We start from the raw sequence: 9004 nt of genomic DNA on the forward strand, positions 1-9004 counted from the left end.
CATGACTATTCACTAATTTGCTCAGAATGGTGTGAATGTATCTGTAGCTCGGCCAGGAGAGACACATGCCTTTCGACACCCTCACCTCATATTGACCCTGGCCACACAACGCCCTGTAAGCATGCTACGGTGTCAGACTGCCTGGGTAATCAGTCAGTAATTGCTCATACTCCTCTATAATGATGAACGCCTCATCATATTGACCCAAGTGGACTGAAAACTGACACTCATACTATGATACTGTTTGAAGGCTCTGAATTAGATGGCGTTAATGCTATCAAAGCTAGAGTACAAGCGGTCAAATTCGAAAGATGCTAACACCTTCAATGTCAGCATACGAATTGCATGATCACAAATAGACAACAATCTACGCCAACTGCCTACGGTGAGGAGCTCCTTAACCTCATCTGCCATATCATCAGCTAACTGAACCTCCCTGAGTGCACTCAAGTCCAAGAATCGTGTCTGACAGAACTTGAGCTTCAAAAGTAACTCAAATCTAGCCTGGTGCTCGGGAATAGCGAACTCCATATGATTCAGCTCAAGGGAATGCTTTCTGGGATGCTTGTTGGTTTGTTTCTTTCGTCCTGGGGGCCATGTCTGTAAGAATTGAAAAGAAAATTGATAAAATACACTCACAGAAACAATACTACAGAAATCCACACAGCCGTGTGAAAATTCCACACGCCCATGTGGATCCACGGGGCGTAAAAGCCACATGGCCACTATGCCAAAATCACAAAAATATATGTGAATATCACTATAAGAACCACTCTAATGCATGCACCAACCATTTACACATGGAAACGAAACAACATTCACTAGTTTAACCAAATTAAATCAAGATTAGCGGAAGAAAAAGAGAACGAGGGCTTACCGACGAAATAGAGATGAAAAGTTTTGAATGCGGCCGGAAAACAACTCTAGGACTTTATAAATAGATGGTGAGGGGTTGGGGAAGCGAGGAGAGGCATCGTTTGAGTGTTTGGCAGTTAAAGAATGAAGGGGAGGAAGTGGGTTATAAAGAGAAATCGTGGCCTTTGAAGTTTTATATATCTACACAGGTGTGTGGAAATTTTCTACGCCCATGTGACTCCCATAGGAACGCTCACAGTGCGCATACACGCCTGCAGTGCTCGGGATGGCCTCTCAACACATCCACACGACCGCGGTGGAAATTCCCCATGCCCTGCAGTGCCGATCCACAGTAGGGCACCCACATGCCCCTCGCGGCTTCTCCGCTCACCCGGGAAATTCTTTTAAGTGTTTCACACGCCCAAGTGGAAATTCCACACGGGTGTGGATCTTCACAATGGTACTCACAGGGGCACTCACACGCCTTTGTGTCTTCTCGGGATGAATTCTGAGACTCTGCAGAGAAACACACGCATGTGTGAAAATTACCCACGGGTGTGTGACCGCTACAAGGTCGCTCCCATGCGTCAAAACACACCCTTGTGTCCTCTCTGGGATGAGCTCTCGAATCGAAAATACACGCCAAGGTGGAAATTTCCACACGCGCGCAGTGTCTTCTTTGGATGACTTAGAAAAAATCACAGACTCTGCAGAAAATTTTTGCACACTTATACACATACAGAGCCTACTTATACTATGAACAACTGACCAGACAATCATGGAAAACATGCTCAAACGACCAATAAACTTCACTAATTACAATTAAGCCAACGAAAACATCAATGATCCATGAGACACCAACACTAAAGCTCTTATTAATGCAAACACTAAACTAAAACCTAAAAACATTAAAGACTTGGGTTGCCTATGAAGAAGTGCTTGTTATACGTCACTAAGCTTGACGTACCTCTTCTTACCTTATGGGGGCTCATAAATACAGGTTTTCCTCTTACCGACAACTTAAAAGCATGATGAACATAATCTTTTCAAGGTAGAGGGACAGTTATCGAGCTTGTTACCACACAAGGGTTCGTCACCCTTACTTCGAGCTTGCACATCCCCATTAGCCTTGGGGCGCTCTTGTATGCTTCCTTGCTCGCTTCAACTTTTTGGATAATCCTCTTCATGATCCCCGGGTGGGTTGCATCTTGTCCTCTAGACCAAGTGATAAGACTTCTTCGTTCTCCACTTCTTGATCTAGCACTCCTTCATATGGGTCCAGACACATCATTTTTCTGCACGTGTTCATCAATTAACTCATCAGTAGTGTCAAGAAAGTAAAGAGTATCATCAAAATCAAGAGAATGTCGCGATGGCTTTCAGCTGAGGCGGTATGTTAACTTGTCATCACTAACTCATTAAGTTAACTCCCCAGCCATCCATGTCAATAAGAGCCTTGAAGTGCGCAAGAATGACCTCCCTAAGTATCGCAGTAACATCGACATCCCTCAATAACATCCAAAGACTACAAAGTCAATAGGAAATATGTACTTATCAACTTTCACAAGTACATCTTCAATGATGCCCCTTGGATGTCTAACCCTTTGGTCCGCCAATTGAAGTGTCATCCGAGTGGGCCTAGGCTCTCCCAAGCCTAGAGACTAGAAGAATGTGTAAGGCATGACGTTGATGCTATCCTTTGAATCTGCCAATGCCTTTTCTTCACCCAAATTGCCAATATTGCACGGGATGATAAAGCTTCCGGGGTCCTTCTTCTTGTTTGGAATATTCTTTTGCAACACCACCGAACATGAAGCATCTAAGATCACAAATGCACTCTCCTCCAACTTTCTCTTGTTGGTCAAGAGGTCGTTGAGAAATTTTTCATAGCGAGGCATTTGAGATGACGCCTCCACAAATGGGATATTGATTTTGGCCATTCTTCAATCTTGAAGGATAAGGGATTCTTGGCTTGTAGGGTGAGGGTGACACCCCTTTTCTTTTTCTATTTCCTCAACATCCACGACCTCGAGTGCTTCAACATTGGTCTGCTCACTCAGGAGCCTACCCTCAACTTCACGCACCACTTCTCAAAGTGATCGCCTTCACATGTTCCCTTGGGTTGGTTTCTGTGTTGCTAGGCAAACTCCCTTATGGTCTTTCCGAGAGTAACTTCGCAATTTGGCCCACTTGGTTCTCCAAGTTGTGCAATGAGGCGGTGTGGTTGCTAAGTGTGGCCTCAACCGATTTAAATCTTATATCCGACAATTGAATGAACTTGGTTAAGGCCTTTTCTAGGTCAGTCATCCAGTTTTCTAACCCTGAAACTCGATTCTCCATGTTCTGGGCTTGTTGTTATTGCAAACCCGATGGTGTCATATTCTTCTGTTACCCTTGATTACTTCAAGAAATGTTCGGGTGCTCCTCCACCCCGGATTGTAGGTGTTGCTATATGGATTCCGCTGGCCTTTCATTATGCTACTCCACAAAATCCGCTTTGTTCCACCGAGGATGTACCACCCTATAGAAATCGGGCAATCAGATGGAGCATGTCCTCCCCCACACCCAAAGGCAACTTCGTCATAGCTCGCCACTCTAAGAGAAGTTAGAGTGTCTACCTTCTTGCTCAATGACTCAAACCTCGGGCCTCCAATGAGGTAATCAGATCAATCTCATGAAGTCTCGGCTACCTTCTTTTCTCGTCCCCTTGCATTCCACTCGATAACCTGCTCATAGCTATTTCTTCAATGAGATGTCGGGCTTCTTCGTAGGTCTTGCTCCCAAAGGTACTTCCTCACTGCAAAGATCAAATAATCGCTTTGTGCTTGTGTTCAAACCATTATAGAAAGTCTGAATGATCTTCCACTCGGGGAACCCATGTTGAGGACATTTCCATGGGAGCTCCTTGAACCTATCCTGTGTCTCAAATAGAGACTCCAATACCGTTTGCACAAAAGAGGATATTTCATTCCTAAGCTTCACAGATTTTCTAGGAGGAAAATATCAGGCAAGAAAATCTTCTACCATCTCCACCCATGAATGTAGCCATTGCTTCACTCTCCCTTTAAAGGAAAATGGGAAGGGCCTCAACTTGATGGCATCATTCATGACACCATTAATATTGAGCATGTCACACACTTCCATGAAGTTCTCAATGTGATTGTTTGATCCTCATCGGCCAAAACCATTAAACCGAGCGGGTCATGTAACATCCGGATGAAGCTCGGCTTGAGCTCAAAAATTTTTGAGCCATTATCGCTGGGCAGATAATACTAGATTGTGTGCCAAGAACTTCGCGTCCAGCATAATCCGACAAAGATCCTCTCGCTACTCATTCTGTTATGCCATATTATCTGACACTTCATCTTCTATCTCAACTTGATTCGATTGTTCTTGTACAGGTTCTTTTCCCCTTCTACAAAATGTTCGTTCAAGTTCAGGATCACCTTCAACCAATGTCAAAGGGTTCCCTCAAATCATAACCTGGAGCTGCAACCAAAGAAGTAAAGACAAATTAGAACGATGGAAGAATAAGAAAGTGTGAAATAGAACAAGTGATGAATAGCTAAAATAGCTAAGTGAAAAGTGTTTCCAAAATGCCTATTCTCGGATAACGATGCCAAAAACTTGACACATCCCTTGCATGTGTACTGCAAGTGCATGGGTTGTCAAAGTAATAGATACACTGGTGAGTGGTAGTCTTATCCACAGGGAATAGTGATCAAAAACACTATAACTGTTATATAACTAGAATGACGATGATTCGAAGGTGGTATGAACAATATCAATGTGAGAAAGAAATAAAAAAAACAAGAAAGAGAGATGCAATAAAATGAGAAGAAAGTCAATCGATAGAAAGTGGGACACCCGGACATTGCTCACCCTAGGACTATTGCTTCAAGTGTAAGACCAATCATTATGTCTCCCAACTAATGTCTAATAAGTTGTGAAAATCCTTAAACACACGGTCCCAAACCTAAGCTCAACCGTGACTAACCCTACACTGTGCCCCGACGGAGAAATCATTCAATCTCAACACCTCACACTGTGCAAGACTGCTTAAAGCTCTAGGGACTACAAGTGATAAACCTTATTCACTAGTCTTGATCTAACCCTTTGGTCTAGGCGAAAGACCCCTAGTCTCAATTAAGCCCTAGCACTAAGAATTACTGCAACGCTTCTATCCGTCGCTTGCATAACTAAGCCCCAGTGGAGTTCCTCTCTTAGCACTTCACTCTATTGTGACCGCAAAGAACTCTTGGAACACGAAGGTAGGATAAATCACACCGGAAGGGAAAGGGGACGTTCCGCTACCTCTCGACTCACCCTCTCAACCCTCTCCAATCTAGCTTTATCTAGCCCTCATGGTGTGTCACTCATCCACAAGGATTACCAAGATGGATTCTCAACCCTAGTGTCACTCTAAGGGAAAAATCACTCAAGAAGCATTCAAGATTGGAACTCAATTAGAACATCAATTAAAAAAATCATAATAAAAAGGTCAATGAAACAAAAATCATCCTTCGGGTTTACAAGTCCAAGCACCCACTAGGGGTTTAGCTCTCCATGGAGCAAGATACAATCAATAATGAAATCAAAAGTAAAAACATGCAATCCATAAGTAAAACCCCCTTGTAGTCCATATCGATGGTCTTATGTAGTCTTCTCCAAAGGTTCCCTCATCAAGCTTAGGGCACACCTCGCTGTATCGATGTAGGCGAAAGCTCCCCCAACAACTATCTTCAGAAGGAATGTGGTGTTGAAGGCTATAGAACCACTCCAAAAGCCTTGCCAAAGCCTCTCCGAACCCTAGCTGCGAGCGCCTCCAAAGATGAGACAAGGATGGGCAAAAGATCTCTCAAACGGCTGAAATCGTGACTTAAATAGGGCTGGAATTGGGCATCCACACGGGCGTGTAGAATTTTCACACGCCCATGTGAATCTCTAGGAAATGCGTTTTCTGCGATTTATGAACAATACCTGCTACAGGGATTTACTACAAGGATTTCCTACAATAAACTACTACAGTACTTCACTAAAATGCTCTCAATTCCACACTTTTCATCGAGGCCACATGAATGGGCACATATCCATGCGGTAGATCACGTTGCATCTTTAATAACAATCACATTGACGAAAATCTTCCTAGCTTTGCACAAGTCAGAACACGCGAATGTAACTGTCTTTGTGCCCTTCCAAACCATGTATTTGCTTGAGCACAATGGAGGTTAGCACACATTCACATGTCTTTGAGCACAACTTGTGTCGTCGCATTTGTTCACTCTAAGATTTCATCAACAAGGTGCATCCACGGTCTACTTTTGGCTCCTTTCTTCCACTATTGTCTCCACAACCCTATATGCACAAAAGAACACAAATACACATATATGAGCGATAAAATCTGAGAAAAGTAATTCTCAATGTAAGAAAAGAATACTTCATAATAATAGTACACAAGCACTTATCACTAATCCTAAGTTTTCTTTTGGTAATGTCTCCTATTTTTTAATCAAAACACTAATTATTTTTTCTTTTCGGAATGTCCCCTACTTTGTGATCAAAACACTAATCCTATGTTTTCTGTTGGAAATGTCTGCTATTTTTGAATCAAAACCCTACTCCTATGTTTTCTTTTGGAAATGTCCTTTATTTTTTGGATTTTAATCAAAACCATAATCTTAAGTTTTCTTATAGTAATGTCTCCTATTTTTCAGTCACAATGCTAAGCCTATGTTTTCTTTTTAAAATGCATGCTATTTTTTAATAAAAACCATAATCCTATGTTTTCTATACGTAATGCCTACTATATTTGAATGAAACCCCTAATCCTATGTTTCTTTTTTGAATGTCTCCTATTTTGCAAACAAAACCCCAATCCTAAGTTTTCTTTTCTTATGTCTCCTATTTATCAGTTTTTAATCAAAACCCTAATCTGATGTTTTATATAATAATGTTTCTTAGTTTCAATCAAAATTCTAATCATATGTTTTATTTCATAACTGCCTACTATATTTGAATCAAAATAGTATATTTGAATAAAAAATGCCCTCTATTTTTTCAGTTTGATTAAAAACTAAAAATATTTCAGAATTCTAAACCAAAAGATACGGTTTTGGGTTTTAATTCAAAACTAGGAATGTCTCCTATTAGGATTAGTTTTTCTATTATAAAATAGTAGATATTCCACAAAAGAAAACATAACATTACTGTTATATTAGAGACATTAAGAAAACATTCCTATTATTTCACAAAGAAAAATAGGAGACATTACTTTAAGAAAACATAGGTTACGGTTTGGATTCAAAACTATTAAGTAATTCACATTACGAAAAGAAACAATATGAGACATTCCGAAAAGAAAATATCGGATTAGGGTTTTGATAAAAAAGAACAGAGATTTCATAACAAAGATAGAATTTGGGTTTTGATTGAAAAAATGATATGTTTTGAAAACTAAACAAAGGATTAGGGTTTGGATTGAAAAATAGTAGAGTTTTGATAATGGTTTTGATTTGGAAATGTCCTAATCCTATGTTTTCTTTTCGGAATGCCTTCTAGTTTTGAATAAAACCTCTAATCATAAAATTTCTTTTAGGAATGTATCATATTTTTCAATCAAAAATCTAATCTTATGTTTTCCTTTAGAATGCCCCCATTTTTTAATAAAAAGCCAAATCCTATATTTTTTTTTTCTTAATGTCTCCTATTTATTGGTTTTGAATCAAAACCCTTATCTATGTTTTCTTTTGGGAATGTCTCCAATTTTTCAATAAAAATCCTAATGCTTTCTTTCCTTTTTGAAATGTCTGCTATTTTTGAATCAGAACCTTAATCCTATGTTTGCTTAGAGTAATGTCTCCTATTTTTCATTCAAAACCCCAAGCCTGGTTTTTTTTTTAAAATGTGTCATATTTTTTCAATCAGTACCCTAATCCTATGTTTCCTTTCCAGAATGTCTACTATTTTTAATTAAAACCCCAATCCTATATTTTGTTATAGTAATGTCTCCTATTTTTCACTCAAAACCCCTAATTCTATGTTTTCTTATAGTAATGTATCATATTTTTTATTCAAAACCGTAATCCTATGTTTTCTTTTCGAAATGTCTCATACTTTTCAATCAAAACACTAATCCTATGTTTTCTTTCCAGAATATCTACTATTTTTTAATCAAAATCCCAATCCTATATTTTCTTATAGTAATGTTTCCTATTTTTCATTCAAAACCCTAATTTTTTTGTTTTCTTATAGTAATGTATCATATTTTTTTTTATTCAAAACCCTAATCCTATGTTTTCTTTTCGAAATGTCTCATATTTTTCAATCAAAACTTTAATCCTATGTTTTCCGTCCAGAATGTCTACTATTTTTGAATCAAAACACTAATACAATGTTTTCTTATGGTAATGCCTCCTATTTTTCAAACAAAATGCTAATCCTAATCTTATGCTTTCTTTTCAAAATATCTCATATTTTTGAAAAAAAGGAGACATTTTCAAAAGAAAACATTATAATGCTATTTTTCAATCAAAACCTGAATCCTTTGGTTTCTTTTCAAAATATCTTATATTTTTCGATCAAAACCCTAATATGATGTTTTATTTTTGGAATGTCTGGTATTTTTGAATAAAAATCTGAATCCTACGTTTTTTTTTCAGAATGCCTCCTATTTTTTAATCAAACAATAATCTTATGTTTTCTTTTGGAAATGTCTACTAGTTTGGAATGAAAACCCTATGTTTTCTTTTCAGAACCCTATGTTTTTTTTTCAGATTGTCTGCTACTTTTTAATCAAATCATTAATCCTATGTTTTCTTTTGGGAATGTGTCCTATTTTTCAGTTGTCAATCAAAACCCTAATGCCTTGTTTTCTTTTCAGAATATCTCATATTTTTGAATCAAAACCCTTATCCTATCTTTTGTTTTGGGAATATCTGCTAATGTTTAATCAAAACCCTAATCCATTGTTTGCTTTTTAGAATGCCGCATATTTTTCAATCAGTATCCTACTCCATTGTTTTCTTTTTGGAATGCCGGCTATTTTTTAATCCAAACCATAATCTTATGTTTTCTTTAGGAATGTCAACTATTTTTGAGTGAAAATAATAATCCTATGTTTTCTTTTTGTAATGTCTCATATTTTTCAATT

The 9004-nt window shown here is 38.4% G+C and overlaps 1 non-coding gene across 1 annotated transcript; it reads left to right on the forward strand.

Annotated features, from left to right (window-relative positions):
* The first annotated feature begins 3727 nt into the window (after positions 1–3727).
* Positions 3728–3834, forward strand: LOC120252208. Its single transcript, XR_005533749.1, has one exon. It is a non-coding gene; the product is annotated as a small nucleolar RNA R71 (small nucleolar RNA).
* The last annotated feature ends 5170 nt before the right edge of the window (positions 3835–9004 follow it).

Source organism: Dioscorea cayenensis, chromosome 20 (assembly GCF_009730915.1).
Source record: "Dioscorea cayenensis subsp. rotundata cultivar TDr96_F1 chromosome 20, TDr96_F1_v2_PseudoChromosome.rev07_lg8_w22 25.fasta, whole genome shotgun sequence".
Classification (NCBI taxonomy): Eukaryota; Viridiplantae; Streptophyta; class Magnoliopsida; order Dioscoreales; family Dioscoreaceae; genus Dioscorea; species Dioscorea cayenensis.